Source organism: Emydura macquarii, unplaced genomic scaffold, assembly GCF_026122565.2.
Source record: "Emydura macquarii macquarii isolate MOO-44397 ecotype Brisbane River unplaced genomic scaffold, CSIRO-AGI_Emac_v2 contig_2531, whole genome shotgun sequence".
Classification (NCBI taxonomy): Eukaryota; Metazoa; Chordata; order Testudines; family Chelidae; genus Emydura; species Emydura macquarii.
In genome coordinates this window covers 7492768-7511885 of record NW_027132668.1, presented here as the reverse complement: position 1 = coordinate 7511885, position 19118 = coordinate 7492768, and the positions used below count along the sequence as shown (strand labels likewise).

At 46.3% G+C, this 19118-nt stretch overlaps 1 pseudogene; it reads right to left on the bottom strand.

Annotated features, from left to right (window-relative positions):
- Nucleotides 1-15175: 15175 nt before the first annotated feature.
- Nucleotides 15176-15618, bottom strand: LOC137163369 (large ribosomal subunit protein uL23m pseudogene; annotated as a pseudogene).
- Between the last annotated feature and the right edge of the window lie 3500 nt (nt 15619-19118).

Here is a 19118-nt window from a genome sequence, read left to right as displayed (position 1 = left end):
GTACCATTAGAAAGGTTATAATTCACTAAGATTGATAAGCACATTTATATATATGTATCCGTGTTGTATTATGAGTTCTAAATATGTAGAATATATCTGTATCTAAACACACTTGTGCTATGCAACTGGGTGACATCCCTCAGGCAGATTAGTGTCAGCATTGATGACTCATTGAGGGCCATTACCTTTACCATGAGCCCAGGGAGAGAAACCAGGATGGCACTCATCAGTCATCAGGACATGTAGGGACATGCTTGTTAAGGCCTGATACATTTTAGATCCCTCCTTGGAGGTGGCTCCTCCCCTCTCTGTTGTTGCTGGGGTAAACTGCTGTTAGCCGGTTTGAACCCGTAGCATTGGCACCAGGTGCAGAGCTTTTAGAGCGGAGTGCAACGTAAATGCTGTGTGCAGAGGCAAGAGAGCAGGAAAAATCAAGGCATATGACTAGTTAATATTGGGTCATGGGAAGATTATTTAAGTTCGCGGCACCAGACGGTAAGTGCTGTCCATCATAGAGGTAGCATGGCCGCACGTCAATATCTACTGACTCCTGAGAGACAAGAAAGTCAGCCCGTCTCTACCCTGGAAGACTACTACCTACCTGATCGACATTCCTGGTTCCAGCTGTCATGTCGTAAGGACCAATCCAGCCTCCGATTGACTCCAGCTCCAGTGGCCCGGTGAAGTAGCACACTTTTGTTTAAGGACTTGGGCTCTACAGGGGTTAACCTCGATCAATTTATTTTTTGGTTAATTGTTAATTGAGTTAGTGATTTATCTGTTGTGTATGGGTATTTTTGTTAAATAAATCTGTTGTATTATACCACTGAGCATCCAGTGATAGATACGGCAAGGGGTCTGAGCTTCACAACCCTCTTTCCAGGTGAACATGCCTGTGGTCAGAGGGACTGCAAGTGCCTTTCCCTGTCCATGTGCTGTGAGCTTGTGTTTGAAACCAGCCATATGGCAGATCAGACACTACAAAATGCAGCTTCACCATCTCCATCTTGTCCTTATTACTGCTTCCTACCTCTAGATCAACTCATCTACAACTGAAGCTGTGGAACAAAGGACGGAGAGCCATCCAGACACTGGATGTACAATAGATGGACTGTACAAGCCTGCAAATTCCACAGTTCTGCTGAGAATCTGATACATACAGACTTTAAAGTCATTTGTATGTATCCGATTGCTTTGACCATTTAACATCTTTCTTCTTATTTGTTTCTTTCCTTTATAATAAACCTTTAGTTTAGTTACTGAAGGATTGGCTGGTATTTTGGGTAAGATCCAAGCTTATATTGATCTGGCAATGTGGCTGATCCTTTGGGGATCAGGAGAACATTTTGGAAAAGGGAATAGAGTTTAAATAACTTACCTCTTTGCTGTACTCGGTTGCTGATTGGAAGCCATAGATGGAAATGAAATAAAGGGGGCTGTGTATTTCTTGTGGTAACCAGTGTGGGAAATCAGGAGCACTGTTTGTGATGGTTGGGGAATTGATCTTCAGTGTTACCCATCAGTTCTGGGAGAATCTGCTGTCTTTTGCAGCCTGCCTGGACTTTGGCCTTTTCAGGTGGGCACGCATCTTCCCCACGTCCCACCAGCGCCACGCTGAGGGAAAGGCGCACCTCTGCCCCACCGGGCCAACCAGAACTCCCAGAAGGACACTACGAAGCCCATGTCCTCCAGCAAGCTGTTGTTAAAATGCCAGTAGTCCAGCCCCAGCCTCTTCCGCCATGAGAGAGGCCGTCACGATCACCATATGGTGATCCGAGAATGGGGCTGTCCGGATGCCGGAGGAGTGGGCCTGCGAAAGATGGTGATGTGATAAATAGATGCAGTCCAACTGGGAGTGGTGTGACCGATTTTCCCCTACCCGGACAAAGGTGAACGTAGTGACGTCGTGGTCGTGTCAGATGTCCACCAGGGAGTGATGGCTGGGGAGGATCCTCATGGGCAGGAACGCCAGTGGCAATCCATGACTGACCCCGAAGGTCATCAGAGAGTCATGGAAGCCATGGGTCTGCTGGTAGGCCACAGCATCCTGCCTCCTGGTCCCTTTGCCCTCCCTCAATATAGCCCTCATGGCCCCGAGGAGGAGATGGAAGTCCCCCCAGGGCTGCAGGGCAAGCTGTACCCTGGCCCTGGCCCCTTGGGAGTCAGCCAGGAAAGCGTGCAGCGCATCCGCAGCACAAGGGGATCCAGTGTCAACGAATCCTGGCCATCCTCCAGCCAGATCCCTGTGGTGGTCCCGCGGCCAGCCGAGACAGGCAGACAGGGCTTATCCCCAATGCGGCGCCAATGTTGTGGGTACTGCGCTGCCTGGCTCGGCCCCCAGCACAAGGGACGATGGCAGAGGGAAAACAGCATCCCCAGGTGGAAGAAGGAACACAAATGCCGCCTCCTGGGAGTTGGTGGACGGAAAGGGAAATGACAGCAGTATGGTGGGTGGACGGGAAGGGGGCGGGGTGGTACTAAAGGTGGGATCAGGGGTGATGGTGGGGACAGAGGCAGGGGCAGATCTGGGATGAGGGGCCCCGGTGGCTAAGCCACCAGCGTGCAGCTCCATTCAACCCGGCACGGGGATCAGGGGCATGGTTTGAGATGGGGACCCTCACCTATGCCAGGACCAGGTGCCATGATGAACTTGGTGCTCGGAGCTGCGCAGCAGGCAGGGAGTGAATTGGGTCAGGGCCCTCAGGAGGGGGTGGGGGCAGCTGTCTCGCCAGGGACGGAAGCCCAGGGCCCAGCTGCTCGGCGCTGGCTGTCGTCTCAAGAGGCTCGACGGCTGCATGCAGAATGCCATCCGCAGCCAGGCAGGTGGAAGGGTCTGGAGGCAACACAAAGGCAAGGGTGGGGACAGTGGTCTGGGGAAGGGGGAGAGGGAAGGAGAAGGGGACGGCATGAGAAAGTCGCTGCCCAAATCGAGGCCTGCTGGCACGGGGTCATCCTCCCCCTGGATGACTGGGGTCAGACCCAGGGCCTCGATCTCCGCAAAGATGGAGCCAAAGTCCCTCTCCGCCACCACAGGTGCCATCCCGCCAGAAGCCGAGGTGGCAGCTGCCTCAGACCCTGGCGCACATCTACCTCGAGTGCACCAGGCTGCAGCCCCTGTTCCGGCTCCTCTAGAACCTCCTGCTGAGGTTCTGGCTTCACTTTTCCCCGCACCTGTTCCTCTATGCACTCTCCATCTGAGGCCCCACAAAGTTGCGGGACCTCCTCATCAACCTCCTCCTAGCACTGGCCAAGGTGGCCATCTATAATACCAGGGAGAGGAGGTTGGCTGGGGGGAGAGGGGCGCTTTGCCACTGTGGAGCCTCCTTTCATTCCTCCATCTATTCATGCATCTGGACAGAGTTCCTCTGGGCAGCATCCGCTGGCTCCCTAGACGCCTTCTGGGAGCAGTGGGTGCTTTCTGGGATTCTCTGCTCGGTGTCCCCCTCCGGTTTCCTCCATTTGACCCTTTGACCCTCATGCCCTTTCCTGTTTTTCTTATTAGTTGTCCTCCGAAATCCATTGAGTCCTGGGTCCAGTGGCTCCTCCCCTTAGGCTGGGGAAGGGGCCTTTAGCAATGGGCTTGCACCCGCCCACTTCCCAGAATCTGAAATAGTAGCACTCTCCGGTAGCCATCTAGTCTGACCCTGTCACACTACTTATAGTCACTTAAAACCCATCTTTCTGTAGTTAATAAATCTGTTTTATATTTTACTTAAAACTGTGTTTTGGTTGAAGTGATTGGAAAATCTGCTCAGGTTACAAAGGCTGGTGCAGGTCCACTTTCCTTTCAAGAAGTGGTGAACAGGATAATGAACTTATTCTGGCCAGGTTTCTGACTAGTGCAAGATGGTACAGTTCTGGGGTACAAGGCTGGAGAACTAGGGGAAGTGGCTGGTGCCTCTCTATTGTTGGTTCATGAATGGCTGGGGAAAGCATTCATGTAATTCAGTTGGGTGTGTTCCTGCCTCTGGATGTCTGTGTCAGTGCAGTATGTGTCAGAGGTTTGTATCTTACTAACAGCATCACGGTGTGAGTGGCAACCCAGGTATACACTCATACAATCTAACTGGGTGTGGTGCTCCACATGCTGGTGTGCTAAGTGGTAACAGCTCCTGGAGTGGTTTGCTGTTTGCTGTTAGCAAGGCATTGTGAGAGACAGCTCAGACTGAGGAGTTAAGGGGGCACAGCAGTCCCACAGTTCCAGGTTGGCCCCGGGGGGGAGGAGGAGGTGGGAACCCATCGCACTCTCCTCTTGATTCTTTCTGGTTTATCCACATCTTTCCTAAAGTGTGGCAACCAAAACTGGACACAGTACTCCAGCTGAGGCCCCAAGTAGAGTGGGACAAAAATTACCTCCCATGTCTTACATATGACATTTCTGTTAATACACTCCAGAATGATATTAGCCTTTTTCACAGCTGCAGCATATTGTTGGTTTATATTGAATCTGCAATCCTCTATAATCCCTAGATACTTTTCAGCAGTACTACTGCCTAGCCAGTTATTCTCCATTTTGTAGTTGTGGATTTGATTTTTCCATCCTAAATGTAGTACTTTGCACTTTTCTTTATTGAGTTTCATCTTATTGATTTCAAACCAATTTTCCAGTTTGTCAAGGTCATTTTGAATTCTAGCCCTGCCCTCCAGAGTGCTTGCAATTCTTCTCAGTTTAGAGTCATCTGCATATTTATAAACATACTCTCCACTCCATTATCCAAATCATTAATGAAAATATTGAATAATGCCAGACCCAGGACTGACCCCTGTGGTATCCCACTATGTATGCATACCCAGTTTGATGGTTGACCATTGATAAGTACTCTTTGAGTATGGTCTTTCAACCAGTTATGCACCCGCTGTCACAGTTCAGAGCAACTGCACCCGTATTCCCCCTCTGTGGCCCACCACGGGCACTCACTTAAGCACTCAGCTCCTCAGCCATCACCTCTCCAGGGCTTGTTTACACAAACACTTAGTTTGTGGCAAGCGGGGATGTAAATCTACCCTGTAGTCACCTTTTGCATACTAAATGTCCCTGTAGAGCCTGTTGCTGTGCACAAAAAGTTCCCTAAGGCACTTTAATCTACTCCCGTTTCAAAGCAGGCTAGATGAAAGCACACTAGGGAACTTTTAGTGTGCGGCAGCAAGGCAAAGCTAACTGCAAAAAGCCAGATTCCAGCACTTTGGTTTCCTGGGCTTTTTGATCAATAGAACTAATTAGTTATCTGCCTACCATTTCAGCATGGAGAAAATGTGCTGCTTTTGGCATCAACTTTACAGACATGTATCCCCAAAGCTTTCATGTTGTTAGTAAACATGTTTGCTAAAAATTCTCCCACTTCTGCTGCTATGTAGAGCATTTGAAACACGAGTTTTACTTTGGGCACTCGGAGGTCTGAGGACAGACTTGTCAAACGTGGAAAAGATAAACTAAGAAGTTAAAAATGCATAAAAGGAAAAATATGTTTTTATACACAATATGAGGGAAAAAGTTGATGTATGAAAGACGATTCATAACACTTCTATCGTTGTTAATTAATTATTATCAAGTGCCTGCGAGCCCCAGTTATGGACCAGGACCCCATTGCGCAAGGCTGTATACGAACACAGTACAAATTGATTGACCCTGCCTCTAAGAATTTACAATCTGAGAAAAGAGACAACAGACCGATATAGATAGGTATGGAAGTTCAAGGAAACAATGAAACTATATTGGTCAGCACGACAGGCAGTAGGAGCACACCAGCGGTCTGATCATTGTCAAGTTTTTGTTGACATCTTGGCAAAGGAGAGTTTCATGAAAGGTTTTGAAAGTGGATAACAAGATGGTTTTGCAGATGTTTATGGGGAGCTTCTCCCAAGGATGAGGGGCAGAATAGGAGGAAGCACAAAAGTGCTTGTTTGAGAGTTTAACAAGAGAGCAATGGAGGCTAATATCACTGGCAGTTTAGAGGAGGGAGTCAACATCTTGAAAGTGAATGAGAGATGATATATAGGTTGGGGATAGGCCATGAAGGGCCTTGAAAGTGAAAACAAGTAGTTTATGTTTGATGTGATAGAGAAGGTGGAACCAGTGGAGGGATGCAAAGAGGAGGGATCACATGATCAAAATGGCGGGTTGGGAAAATGATCTATACAACAGCATTCTGAATGGATAGGAGTGGGGCAACATACTCAGATGAAGCAAGGGGCCTGTCACTAAACCAGCTCCGGAGAACAGAAAGGGGTGCTCTCTGCAAGGAGCAAGGATATGAAATGTAGACATGAGGCTGAAGAGGATTCTGACAGAAGCAGGGAAAAATCCACTGATTGTGCTGCATGTCAGAATGAATGACACTGCTAGATTTCCATTGGAATGGATGAAGAATGACTATGCTTGGCTGGGTAAGATGCTTAAAGAACTGGAAGCTCAGGTGATTGTCAGCAGAATAGTTCTGCTCCCTAAAGAAGGAGAGTGAAAGTATGACAAGGTAATGAAGAAAAACAGATTGCTAAAGGATTGGTGCTATGAGGAAGGTTTTGAGACCATTGATAAAGAAGACCATTGACCATTCAATGAAAGAAGACTCTTCTCAACTGATGGACTTCACTTGAGTAATACTGGGATATTTAATCTTCTGTCAGCAAGTCTGGCATGATCAATAAGATGGGCTTTAAACTAGGAGATGAGATATTATGCAGAAAGAATCATAACCTAGACATGAGGACCTAGAAAGAGATCCAAGTTGAAGACGACACCCCAGTTACAGGCCTGAGTGATAGGCAGGATGGTGGTGTTGACCACACAGATCAGCGGCGTACCAAGGGGAGGGCCAGGCCCCTGGGCGCCGGCCTGCAGGAGGGAGGGCGCTGGGTCGGCCCTTCACGACACACAGGAGGTGGAGGGCACAGGAGGCTCTGAGGGGCGCAGAGTCGCCTGTGACACCCGCCCTCTGCCCATTGTGAAGGGCCAGCCCAGAGCGCACTTACCCACCACTCCAGCCCCGCAGCCCGACACTGGCTCAAATGGGGCGGCCTCACCCCTTGGCCTGGGAGGGCTGGATAGGCCCTTCATGATGCGCGGGGTGGGGGGGGTGCAGGAGCAGGAGCAGGAGCAGCTGCCCCTCAGCCTCCTGCACCCGCTGCCCGTCATGAAGGGCTGTCCCAGTGCCCCCCTGCCAGGCTGGTGGCATGAGGCCACCCCATCCGAGCCAGCGCCGGGCTGCAGGGCTGCAGCGGGAGAGGCAGACGCTATGCACTGGATAAATGCAGGGAGGGGGGCAGCAGAGCCAAGCCTGTATTTGCGTTCCCTCCCCCCACGCCTCATGCCCCCCTCAGCAGGTACTGACCTCCCCTCCCTGGGGTAGCTGGGAGGTGGTGCCGAGACCTCCTGCCCTGTGCAGGGGGGGTTGTGAGGCCTGGGGGGACACAAATGTAGGCTTGGCCCCCAGACGCCAGAGACCCTCCGTACACCACTGACACAGATCAAGAAAGGAGGTAGCAGAGAGGGCTTGTGACAGAAAATTAAAAGCTCTGTTTCTTGATTCTCTCCTATCACTGCTGTTGGTTGCTGTTTATTTGTATTGTAGCACGCAGAGGTCCCAATCAAGGTCCCAAGGTGTTAGACAATGTACACATATCATTAGAAAAAGACAGTCCCTGCCCTATAGAGTCTATACAGTCTATAATGGCTGATGATGCTTGTATTCCTTCCCCCATCCTGATTAGAATACTTAGCATTTAAATAGTGCCTTCCATCTTTCCAGCACTGATTGTTAATTAGTGTGTTAGGTAAGTAAAAAAAAAAAAAAGAAGGAAAAGAAAGGCAATATGTTGTACAACAGCTGGAATAAATGCTCTGTGGCCTTGTCTATACTAGGCCAACAGATGGAGTAAGGTCCAACTTTCCATGGCTGGAAAGACAGTTATCATCATGGCATAGAAGCTTGAGAACATGAGGAGTAAAGGGACAAATAATAATGGACCCTTTGGGATTTTTTTTCATTTTATGGGTCTGATCCAGTAAGGTGTTGAATTCCTACTAATTTCAATGAGAGATGTGGGCACTCAGCATTTCACACGAGGTGTCTGGCACCTCTCATGACCAGGTTGCATAAACCCTGATTAATAATTGGACACAAAGATTCTTATTATTAGATTCTGTAGATTAAATTGAACACAATTGCTCCATGAATATGCAATGTGCTTTCAGCCAAAGAGGTCTGAATATGAATCTCTGTGTGGATTGGTATCCGTTTGGAGATCATCAAAACGTGTATGCTCTGTGGCTGTGTCCCACAGAGCCCGTAACATCTGAATTTGGCATCATGGGGATGAAGGAGGGGGAAAAAAGGCCACCCTGCTGGGCATCTTTCAATTCCATCTCAATAGGAAAGGAAGCTAGGACTGTTAAGTCCTAGGAGGAGCCCAGCAGGCCTGGCAGTCTTTTTGCTGAGCTCAAGCTCCACAAATTTTATAGACACTATGGGATGAGGCAAATTGGCTATTTGCCTCTGCCGATTGCAAAGCCTGATAAACATGGTAGTGATTTCAACCATGGATGGATGGCCCACAGGAGGGTCTGAAGCAGGCAAGGGGTTTAACCCAAGTAGTGTGTCTGATACCCTGCAACATAGCAACATATACAGAATTAACAGCCCAGGAAGAGAGGGGGCTAGGAGGGCTTTAAGCCCCAGCAAACAGAGACAGCTTGAAAGTCCCATCTCAGTTATGGCAGCCACCCAAGGCTCCCCAATGGGCCACACTGTTGCCCAGAATCTCAGCAATGCTACATGCTTTGGCCCTGCCCCCAGAATGCCCCTCTCTCCACCCCCATACAACCTCCAGGTCAGGGATTTTGCGGGGGGACAGCAGAAGAAACCTTACAGCTTAAGCCTTCCACAGTGCCTTTGCTGGGTGAATCCTCCCCTTGCTGGTTATGGGGATTTTCAGGGCCCCTTGTGCCATTCCCAGTATGGAGAATAATGGAGATATAGATGTTATTTTGAATGAATATTGTGTGTATCTCAATTTGCCTGCCTCCTATTATTTGGCTGATTGCGATGGAGTTTAATCAAAGGAGGCTGATCTGGGAGAAACAAGCAGGAAACAAAACAATGACAGAGATAGGGTATCTCCAGGGAGAATACCAAGGACTTTTAAGAGAACAATGGGTGAGCTGTTCATTGGGAAATACGTACTTGCCTGTCTCAAGCCAAGTTAAAAGGCCAATTTTTCCAAGGCCAGAGCCTAAGACCCAAAGAACACTAAGGCTATGTCTACATTGATGGCTTCAAATTCGCTGCTGTCAGATCAATCTATCCAGATCAATTGAGCGGAAGAGAAGACCCGCTCAATCGATCTGGAAGTTGCTCTATTAAAACTACCTCCAGAAAAAGCGTAGCGCTGCGTCGATGGGTACGTATTTCCCATTGGTGCAGCATAGTGAAGACGGCCTGCAAAATGGAAGTTACGAAGTTGATGGGAGTTACACAAGCTACTCTGTGTAGCTGAATTCTCGGGTAAGTGTAGACCAGGCCTCAGAGTATCTCTACACAGCAACAGCTGTGTGTGGGCTAGCATACCTGAGCTAGCTTGAATCTAACTAGCACAAGTAGCAACAGCAGTGAAGAGAGCGCCATTAGGATTTCAGAACAAGCTGCTAGCCAAATACATATCCAGGGTCCATGCCAGGCTTGTACTACCTGTGTTGTGCTGTGCTGTCTTCACTACTACTGTTCCCCTCCGTGGCTGGATTCAAGTTAGCTCGGGCAGGCTAGCCTGTGCTAAGTTTCTGTTATGTAGATATACCTTAAGCCATTAAAACCCCTGCATAGAGAGTAAAGTGGTGGAGCAAGCAGCAGCTGTTCAAGGAGATACACTGAAATGTGGCTGAGGCAGCTAGCCTTGACTGTGCTGTGAGGGAAGTGATAAGATTGAGGCATGCAGACCTTTTGTGGTCCTAACCCTTGTCCTCGGCTTCCTATGAGTCTTTGAGTGAACTCACTATGTCTGTTTGAGTCGCTTTAAATCAAGGAACCTGGGGCCAGCCACCCCTGTTTGGAGACAGAGCATTTTTTAGATGAGGTGTTTGACCCTGGGAGAAGGAATTATTAGAACCAGATGGGATCTGGTGATTCCTATAGAGGGCTGAAAGAGCTCAAATGAAGGAGGAGCTGCTGGCAGCAGGAGGGCTCCTGTGGAGTGGGAGAGATGCAAAGGGAAAGACCTGATTTGGTCTGCAGCCTGCAGCGGTCAGGGGAATAGCTTTGTTTGGGTGTTAGCTTATCTTTGAAGAAAAAAACTGTGCGCTGAAGGGAAGGGCTAATCAGACTTTGGGTATGGCGTTAGTACTTTCTAGGTTGGGGGGGTTAGGCCAGAAGCTTACAGGCACCTGAAAAGATGCATCTTGTGGGTACCAATTACAGCTGGGCCTGTCGTGAGAACACTGTTGGAAACAGGGGGGCCTTCCACCCCAAGGTCTAGTCTAAGAGTGGTAGAACTGTTGGGTTCTTCCTGGAGAGAGGTGAAGGCAATGAAATATGTCATCTGAGGCATGCACGTCAGTAGGACTGCCAGGGGGTCTAAAGCTGTAGCCTGATAATCCAGGTCTAAAGTGAAGTGAACCATGGGGTTCCATTCTAAGGGTATGTCTATACTGACGATGGCAAACTCATCGCCGTCAGATCAACCTATCTGGATTGATTGAGTGGTCAGTGAAGACCCGCTCAATCGATCCTGAAGTTGACACTGGTAAACCACCCCCTCAAGTGGCGTAGCGCTGCGTTGACGGGAACACGGTTCCCATCAGCGCAGGTGCAGAGAAGACACCGGGCAGAAGGGAAGCACAGCAGTTGACGGGAGTTATTCAAGCTACTCTGCGTAGCTTGCATAACTCCTGTCGACTGCCGCCGAATCGCCAGGTAAGTGTAGACGAGGGCTAAGAGAAATGTGGGTAGAGGCCTGTCACACAGAAAGAGTGCTCATGGGAGAAATTTGGGGAGAGATCATGGGTGCAACTTGCCTGCGAGTCATCACATCCAGCATAAAAGGGATCAGAGTGGGGAGAGTCTCTCACCCTCGGAGTTTTCAAAAGGTTACAATTTCTTTCTTTAAAAAAAAAATTCCATCCATAAGATGCACTGGTCCTCACCCAGTACTAAGTCCATACCCAATTTGAAGAGTTTTTTAAAAAAAAAAACTATTATGACCCCAGAAAACATCTGAAAAATGTAACTAATGAAGGATACTGTTTTAATTCATTGCTAGGCATAGCCCAGTTAACAAAAGAGAACTTTATCAAGCTTCCAAAACATAAATCAATAAATAACCCCTCTTGGCTGAGAAGCATATCACATATCACCCAAAGAGCTACTTTTCACAAAGCTGGAAGTGTCTGAAAACAGGGACTTTGTATGAAAATGTCTCTTAGAATCATAGAATCATAGAATATTAGAGTTGGAAGGGACCTCGGGAGGTCATCTAGTCCAACCCCCTGCTCAAAGCAGGACTAACCTCAGCTATATCATCCCAGCCAGCTCTTTGTCAAGCCTCAGCTTAAAAACCTCTAAAGATGGAGATTCCACCACCTCTCTAGGTAACCCATTCCAGTGCTTCGCCACCCTCCTAGTGAAAAACTTTTTCCTAATGTCCAACCTAGACCTCCTGCCCTGCAACTTGAGACCGTTGCTCCTTGTTCTGTCATCTGCCACCACTGAGAACAGCCTAGCCCCATCCTCCCTGGAACCCCCTTTCAGGTAGTTAAAGGCCACTATCAAATCCCCCCTCATTCTTCTCTTTTGCAGACTAAACAAGCCCAGTTCCCTCAGCCTCTCCTCATAAGTCCTGTGCTCCAGCCCCCTAATCATTTTTGTTGCCCTCCGCTGGACTCTCTCCAACTTGTCCACATCCTTTTTGTAGTGGGGGGCCCAAAACTGGACACAATATTCTAAATGCGGCCTTACCAATGCCGAATAGAGGGGAATAATCACTTCCCGTGACCTGCTGGCAATGCCCCTCCTAATGCAGCCCAATATGCTATTAGCCTTCTTGACAACCAGGGAACACTGCTGACTCATATCCAGCTTTTTATCCACTGTTACCCCCAGGTCCTTTTCTGCAGAGCTGCTGCCTAGCTCGTCAGTCCCCAGTCTATAGCTGTGCATGGGATTCTTCCTTCCTAAGTGGAGGACTCTGCACTTTTCTTTGTTAAACCTCATTAGATTTCTTTTGGCCCAATCCTCCAGTTTGTTTAGGTCCTTCTGTATCCTATCCCTACCTTCCAGGGTATCTACCACTCCCCCCAGCTTAGTGTCATCCGCAAACTTGCTGAGGGTGCAATCTACCCCATCCTCCAGATCATTAATAAAGATGTTGAACAAAACCGGCCCCAGGACCGACCCCTGGGGCACTTCGCTTGTGACCGGTTGCCAGCTAGACATGGAGCCATTGATCACTACTCGTTGAGCCCTATGCTCTAGCCAGTTCTCTATCCATTTTATAGTCCATTCATCCATCCCATACTTCTTTAACTTGCTGATAAGAATACTGTGAGAGACAGTATCAAAAGCTTTGCTAAAGTCAAGGTATATCACATCCACCGCCTTCCCTGCATCCACAGAGCCAGTCACCTCATCATAGAAAGCAATCAGGTTGGTCAGGCATGACTTTCCCTTGATGAATCCGTGTTGACTGTTCCTGATCACCTTCCTCTCTTCCAAGTGCCTTAAGCTTGCTAGCACAATGCTAGCATATATTAATATCAGAAGTCCGTCTTCACTCATACTAAGCTCCATAATTACAAAGCAAATGTCTGCAGAGTACATTACAGTAATCCAGTGACAAAGCTGGAGATAATTTATGGTAAAGTCTACATCCAAAGCAAAATATTATCACTGCCTTGGTAAGCATGCATGGAAAGATGTATTCCCTGCTGCTAAATGAGCACTTTAGAGGACCCTAAATAACAAAAGACAGCAAACTCTCTCAGTTCAGTTAGGGTAGGTTGTGGTATTTCTTGTCATACAGCAATTAGTGCAAGTCTACACTTGCAGCTAGGGGTATGATTCTCAGCTCGTGTAGACATATTCTTGCTAGCTTTTCTTGATACAGTGAGCTAAAATTAGTAGTGTAGCTGCAGTAGCATGGGCAGTTATGAGCAGCGACAGGGGCTATCTGCTCTGAATATGTGCCCCCAGGGTTTGTATGTGGTACAGCTAGCCTGTACTGCAGCTCCACTACTATTTTTAGCATGCTAGCTTGATGAGAGCTAGCACCAGCCACCAGTATGTCTATGCAAGCCAGGTCTCTCTCTCCCAGTTCATAGCGTAGATGTAGCCTATGTATAGTAAACCACTCAGACTGCGCACTCCACTTACATAAAGGCAACTGTAGATCTACTCTGCAGCCTAGCTGGCCTGAGTCAAGGACCAATAAAGGGAATGGCTCGAGTTGTTCCGTCATGTGCTCCTGATGTGAACTGCTTAGATTACAGAGATCCTGCAAAACAGGGATATTTTAACTTCAGCAGTCCTTCTTGGTTAAACTTAAACTGATAGGAGAGTGTGGTATGTTTGTGTCACTGATCGTGGCCAATGTGTCTGATCCAGAACCTGCTGAAGTTAATGGGATTCCAGTGATTTCAATGGGATTAGTGGGAAGGAGAGACACCAAGAAGCACATTTCACAAAATTTATATTTAGTCAGCCTAGTACAGCTTTCAGCCATATACTGCCATCTTCATGCCATCACGCCAATGAAGGTTAGTAGTTGGCAAGACACATTGCAAGCCAGTGATCAGCACTGCAGGTGTCACTGCTTTGATTATTCTTAGTGTGACTGGTGGCTCCAGGCATCAAATGATATTCCAGCACATGAATACACAAAATAGCACCTGAGGTTGCTGCAATGCAATGAAAGTTTGGAGAAATCAATATTCTATCAATACTATAACTGAGTCTTTGTGGATGGAAGTCTTTGAATGTGATGGGTGGTTAAAAAGTAGACCATTGAGCCCTTTTGTTTAAGAGCACAGAATTCAAATACATTTTGTTTCGTATTGCAAAGCAGCCAGCAGCAACTTCAAAACATAAAATCAACACTGGCTGGAAGTGGTTTTGACTGGCGTTTTTAATGCCTGCCTGGGGGTGATTGTGAGATTGTATTTTCATCACCTCCTAGAAGCCTCTGACTGGGGCATTGAAACCAGAGTTGTGTTCTGGACATGAGAAACTGTGAATCTGTGAATTATTAGCTTCACCGCTTTTGCCATCTAATCTCAGGAAGTTGGAACACTGTGTAAGATTAAAGGAAACACATTAGAGAGGTGAAAAATGTTTTTCCAATAAGTTTCCTACTCCTGAATTGGGTTAAATGAAACTCTCAATCCAATGAAGTTCAGTTGTGTTCACATGACTGCATTCTGCCCCTCAGCTTTAAAGAGGGAGTGCTCTACGTACCCAAGCTTGGAAGGAAGAGGAAAGAATGCTGTTTGGCTTGCGGGGCCTGACTGGCTGGTTTCTGATTAACTGGTGGCCTTTTCATTGTGCTGTAGTATTTGGGGCATAAATAGGGTGACCATATTTCCCAAAACTTAAACGGGATACTACATGGGGCTAGCCTGAGCCCCTTTCCCCACGTAGTGCTGGCCCAAGCTGCTCTCCCAAACTCTATCCCCCCCTCGCATAGGGCTCGCATCACTGCTCCCCGAAGCACTGCCTCCCCCCACACGCAGGGATGGCACTGCAGCTTGCCCCTTCCCCCTCCCCCATTCCTCTGCAGCCCACTTTTTTTTTTTTTTTAAACAAAAGTGGGCATTTGTCCCATTTGCTCTTGCCAACTGATCAAGTTGGCCAGGGAAAATGGGACAAATGCCCACTTTTGCCAAAAAAAAGTTTGGGCAGCTGGGGCAGGGCTCTAGGCATGAAGTCCAGACTTTTTAAAGTCTTCTGGTCAGGCACTTTGGCTTTATTTCCCTCTCCTGCCAATTTTCTAAAAGTTTTAGGAGCCCACGCCCTAACTTTAGAAGATTTTTTTTTTGCTGTCTTTTTATTTTTATTTCTCTTTTGTGCCATTTTGTTGTAGTTATGCCCAGATAGGTTGCTTGAAAACAAACCCTATATCATTATAGGAAAAGATACAGATTCTGCTGATTAAAATCCGTCAGAGAGCACTAAAGAAAGATAGCTGCCTTGTTCCATCAAAGTCCAAACCAATTGGTGACTCCTCCTCGCCTGGGGTCAGCCCTCTGTCTCTGTCTCTGTCTCTCGTTCTCCATAAATTGCTTCTGGATATCTTCAATAGAGCCAGGTTCTGGGGTTTCTTCTTTCTCTGGAAATAGGTTTGGGAACTGAAAAGTTTGTCCCTGACCCAGCTGCACGTATGCAACCTTGTAATCTGGCTTTTTCACTTTCTGGTTCTTGTGGTTCCTTTTGTTGTTTGCACCGTACTGTATCCTGGTCCTCACAACAGATACTGGCATGTTGTATATATTTTCAAGGTAATTCTTAACATCCACTCTCGTCATCTGCATGGAAATGCGGAACTGTACAGTGTCTTCTGGCTGTGGCACACCAGGCCTCATCAGTGTCATGAAGAAGTTAGGTTGGAAAATTCTCAGCTGGGGGTTTCCCAGCTGGTAGAGGGGGTGGAGGACCTTCCGGCCGGCTGGTGGCGATTTGGTTTATAATATATTATGGCTAGACAGATAAATACAATGCATGTTTAAGCTCTCCATTGTTTGTAATACTCACATGTAAGCGTATAACTCAGCATTCTTTCTCCAAAGGTTTTGTTCCTGCCCATTTGGCAAACATGCTGTTTTTCCTGTGTTGGGAATGTTAATGAAATTAACATGCCGTTGCCTTTATTGTTTCATACACAGCAATGTCAGCTGAAGCGTTTTGCCAGAACAGCTCTTTGATACATGTCAGCACAGCTCTGCTAAGGGTGTTAGGCCTTGACCCGGCAAACACAGGGCAGATGCTTAACTTTACTACTGTGATTAGTTCCACTGACTTCAATAGAACTATTCACAGCAATAAAGTTAACCAGGTGGGTAAATGTGTGGGGGATTGGGGCCATAGTGAATTCAAAGCCCAGCCTGCAGGTTTAAATCACACATTTAGAAATCAATTGTTTGTTTCATACTAATAATACTTTGGAAGTGTACAATGTAATTATTCTGTTTACCAAGTATTCTCTCTTGTATTGTCCCTCACAGCTAGGCTGATTTTTTTAAATTAGATATTTATATCATAACACACATACAAGGCCAGATAAATTCTGTCTGCACATCACATATGTCAGGAAATTTGCAGACACAAGATAGTGTAAGGTAAATTACAAAGCAGGTGAGAGCAGACCCTCTTGTGATAGGACACATGGAGGATTATTCGAGGGCAGGGCAAAGGGTTCAGAGGATACAATCTGAAGGAGTATGTGTATATTCTGTAGATCACAACTGCCAGTTCTGCACCCCACCAATGCAATTTATTTATGGTTCTAGTAGGAATAATCTGAGACTGAGGATGGGAGAAAGCTGATGGTGAGAATATGGATATATAGTAACACCGCTTTTCATCAGTGTATGGGTTTGGGGCCATTTGTTTATTGGCCCTGAATTTGGCCAATGGCTTTAATTACATATATCAACGTGACAACTGGTTAGGATGACCAGATGTCCTGATTTTATAGGGATAGTCCTGATGTTCAGGGCATTTTCTTATCTAGGCGCCTATCACCTCACCCCCCTCCCAATTTTTCACACTTGCTATCTGGTCACCCTAGAACTGACATGTCTAAAACAGAGTTAATGAATGTAAATAATTTACTTTAAGTATGCTCTGTCTGTAGAAACACCAACAACAAAAAATCTGCTGCTTTGGATGATCCACAAAGATTTATTCTTTTTTTGTCCTTCACATCATAGGATCAAATGTAAGTCAGAGCAGACTTGTAACTCTAACACTTATATGCAAGTTGAAATACAATGGTCAGACAGGAGGACCATATAAATGCCTAGATATATAGAAAAATTGGTGTTTCTTCAAGGCTCCTCTTTGGTTTGTTTTGATATGTTTCTCATCCCTTCAAAGTACTGATCACATGAGAGTCTTATGAACTTGTTCTATGTACAGAAAGATTGGTAATGGCTTTAACTGCAGATGTTGCATTTTAATGTAGTGATGTGAGGTCACCAGTGGATGTTGTGAATTTAATCCTGTGTGTAACAGATGGCTCATGATCACCACAGCATGGCAAACAGCTTTCACATTGCACTGTGCCTGTCATGAAGAAAAGACACAATAGCAGAGGATCTGTATGTCCCATAGCAATGTGGTAGCGTGCCTCTGTCACTTCCATTCATAGTCTCACAAGGGAAAGTTACACTGGCTATTATATTTCACTTGACACAGTGATAACAAGGAGTATTTGAAAAGCTCCCACTTGTGTAAAAATGTCCTTAAAAGCTCATTTCATAACAGAACAGACAGTTCTAATTTATCATCACATGGGAAAAACTAATTAATAGGTAATACCGATATAAAAGTCAGGAACTATTTTTAACTTCTTATATTTTCCCCTCAGCAGCACCCTCTGGTATTTTGTGTGTGCTCATTTTCTTGTGTACAATAAATTTCGGTGCTATTTACCTGCAGTGTCTACATGTACTTGGAAGTTTCCAGTGAGAAGAGTATTTAATATGTCCTGTTTGATGCTTTTTGAACAAAATAATGTTACAGCAAATGAGAGTTCAAAAATTGGCAGCAGATGATTACAAAACTACATAAATGTTGACTTTTCAATAACAAGGGCTTTGGGGAAAAAGGAGTAAAATTTCCCCTTTCGATTTGTTTCACTTATCTTAAATGACATCTCAGGCTTCGGCTACACTGATGGCAGCAAAGTCGCCGCCGTCAGATGGACTTCTCTGGATCGACTGAGCGGTCAGTGAAGACCCGCTCAGTCAATCCAGAAATCGACGTATCGAGACCACCTTCACAAGTGGCATAGTGCTGCATCAACAGGAACGTGGTTCCCATCGGCGCAGTGCAGTGAAGATGGCATGCAGAACAGAAGCAGAGAAGTCGATGGGAGTTACACACGTTTTTTGCTTAGCTTGCATAACTCCCATCAACTGCTGCTGAATCTCAGAGGTAAATGTAGACAAGCCCTAAAAGTGTATGTTCACAGCAAGTCCCTGTGATCTCCTTGTGGTAGTCAGATAATTCAAGATACTCATTCAATCTTATAGTCCCTGCTATTAAAAAAGACAAATGTATTTTTCAGTATCAAAACTAGTGGGGAAACTGGCAAATAATGATAAAAACCAGTCAAAACAAATTCCTCTTCAAAGAATTGGAGAACTGACCGAGGGAAGCACAGAAAGTAAATAATTGCATCAGAATTATAGCAGCTATAAATTGAACAGAGCTATTTTGAGATGCCCTGTTGTACATAACATCCTACAAACAGCCAGCAGAGATAACCAAGATCCTAAGGCCAGAAACATCACATGCAGCTGCCAGGGATCAGCTGGTTCCAGACATGTGTCTGCAGAGAGCTGTCACATTATTCCCTAATTTGCTCCTTGTCCTTATATCAGGTTTCACTAGATTTTTCTCTTATTTTACTTTTTGCCCCCTCTCTTTTGCAGTTTATACATATAAATATGTGGAGCTCGGGGCATATAAAGCACAGGAATCAATGAGTAAGCCCAGAGGGACTTTCATGGTTAAGATCAGCTGGAGACAAACAAGCAATGTGGTGTCAGCTAAAGAGCTAAATCAAAAGCATGAGAGTTTGGAGTGCATAATGCAGAAAAGTGGCATCTATGGGGTGCATTGCAGTGGGCCAAAGAGATGAATGAAGGAGTCTCGTCACCCAGGATTAACGAGAAATTAAAACCATTAAAGTATAAAGAGAAAAAAAATTGCTAGCATGATGGAGGAGGATGTGGTATTGGAAACTGTGCTTTTAAGGGCTGAGCTTCCCAGACAGAGAGTCTGGGCAGGGTATTGCAAAACTCTTGTTATGCATAGCAAGTTGGAACCAGACAAAGAAAAAAGCACTTTTGTAAACACCTTAAGTGATCACTGAACTTCATATGATATAAGGAATAAAAAGGAATTAAGGGCTGT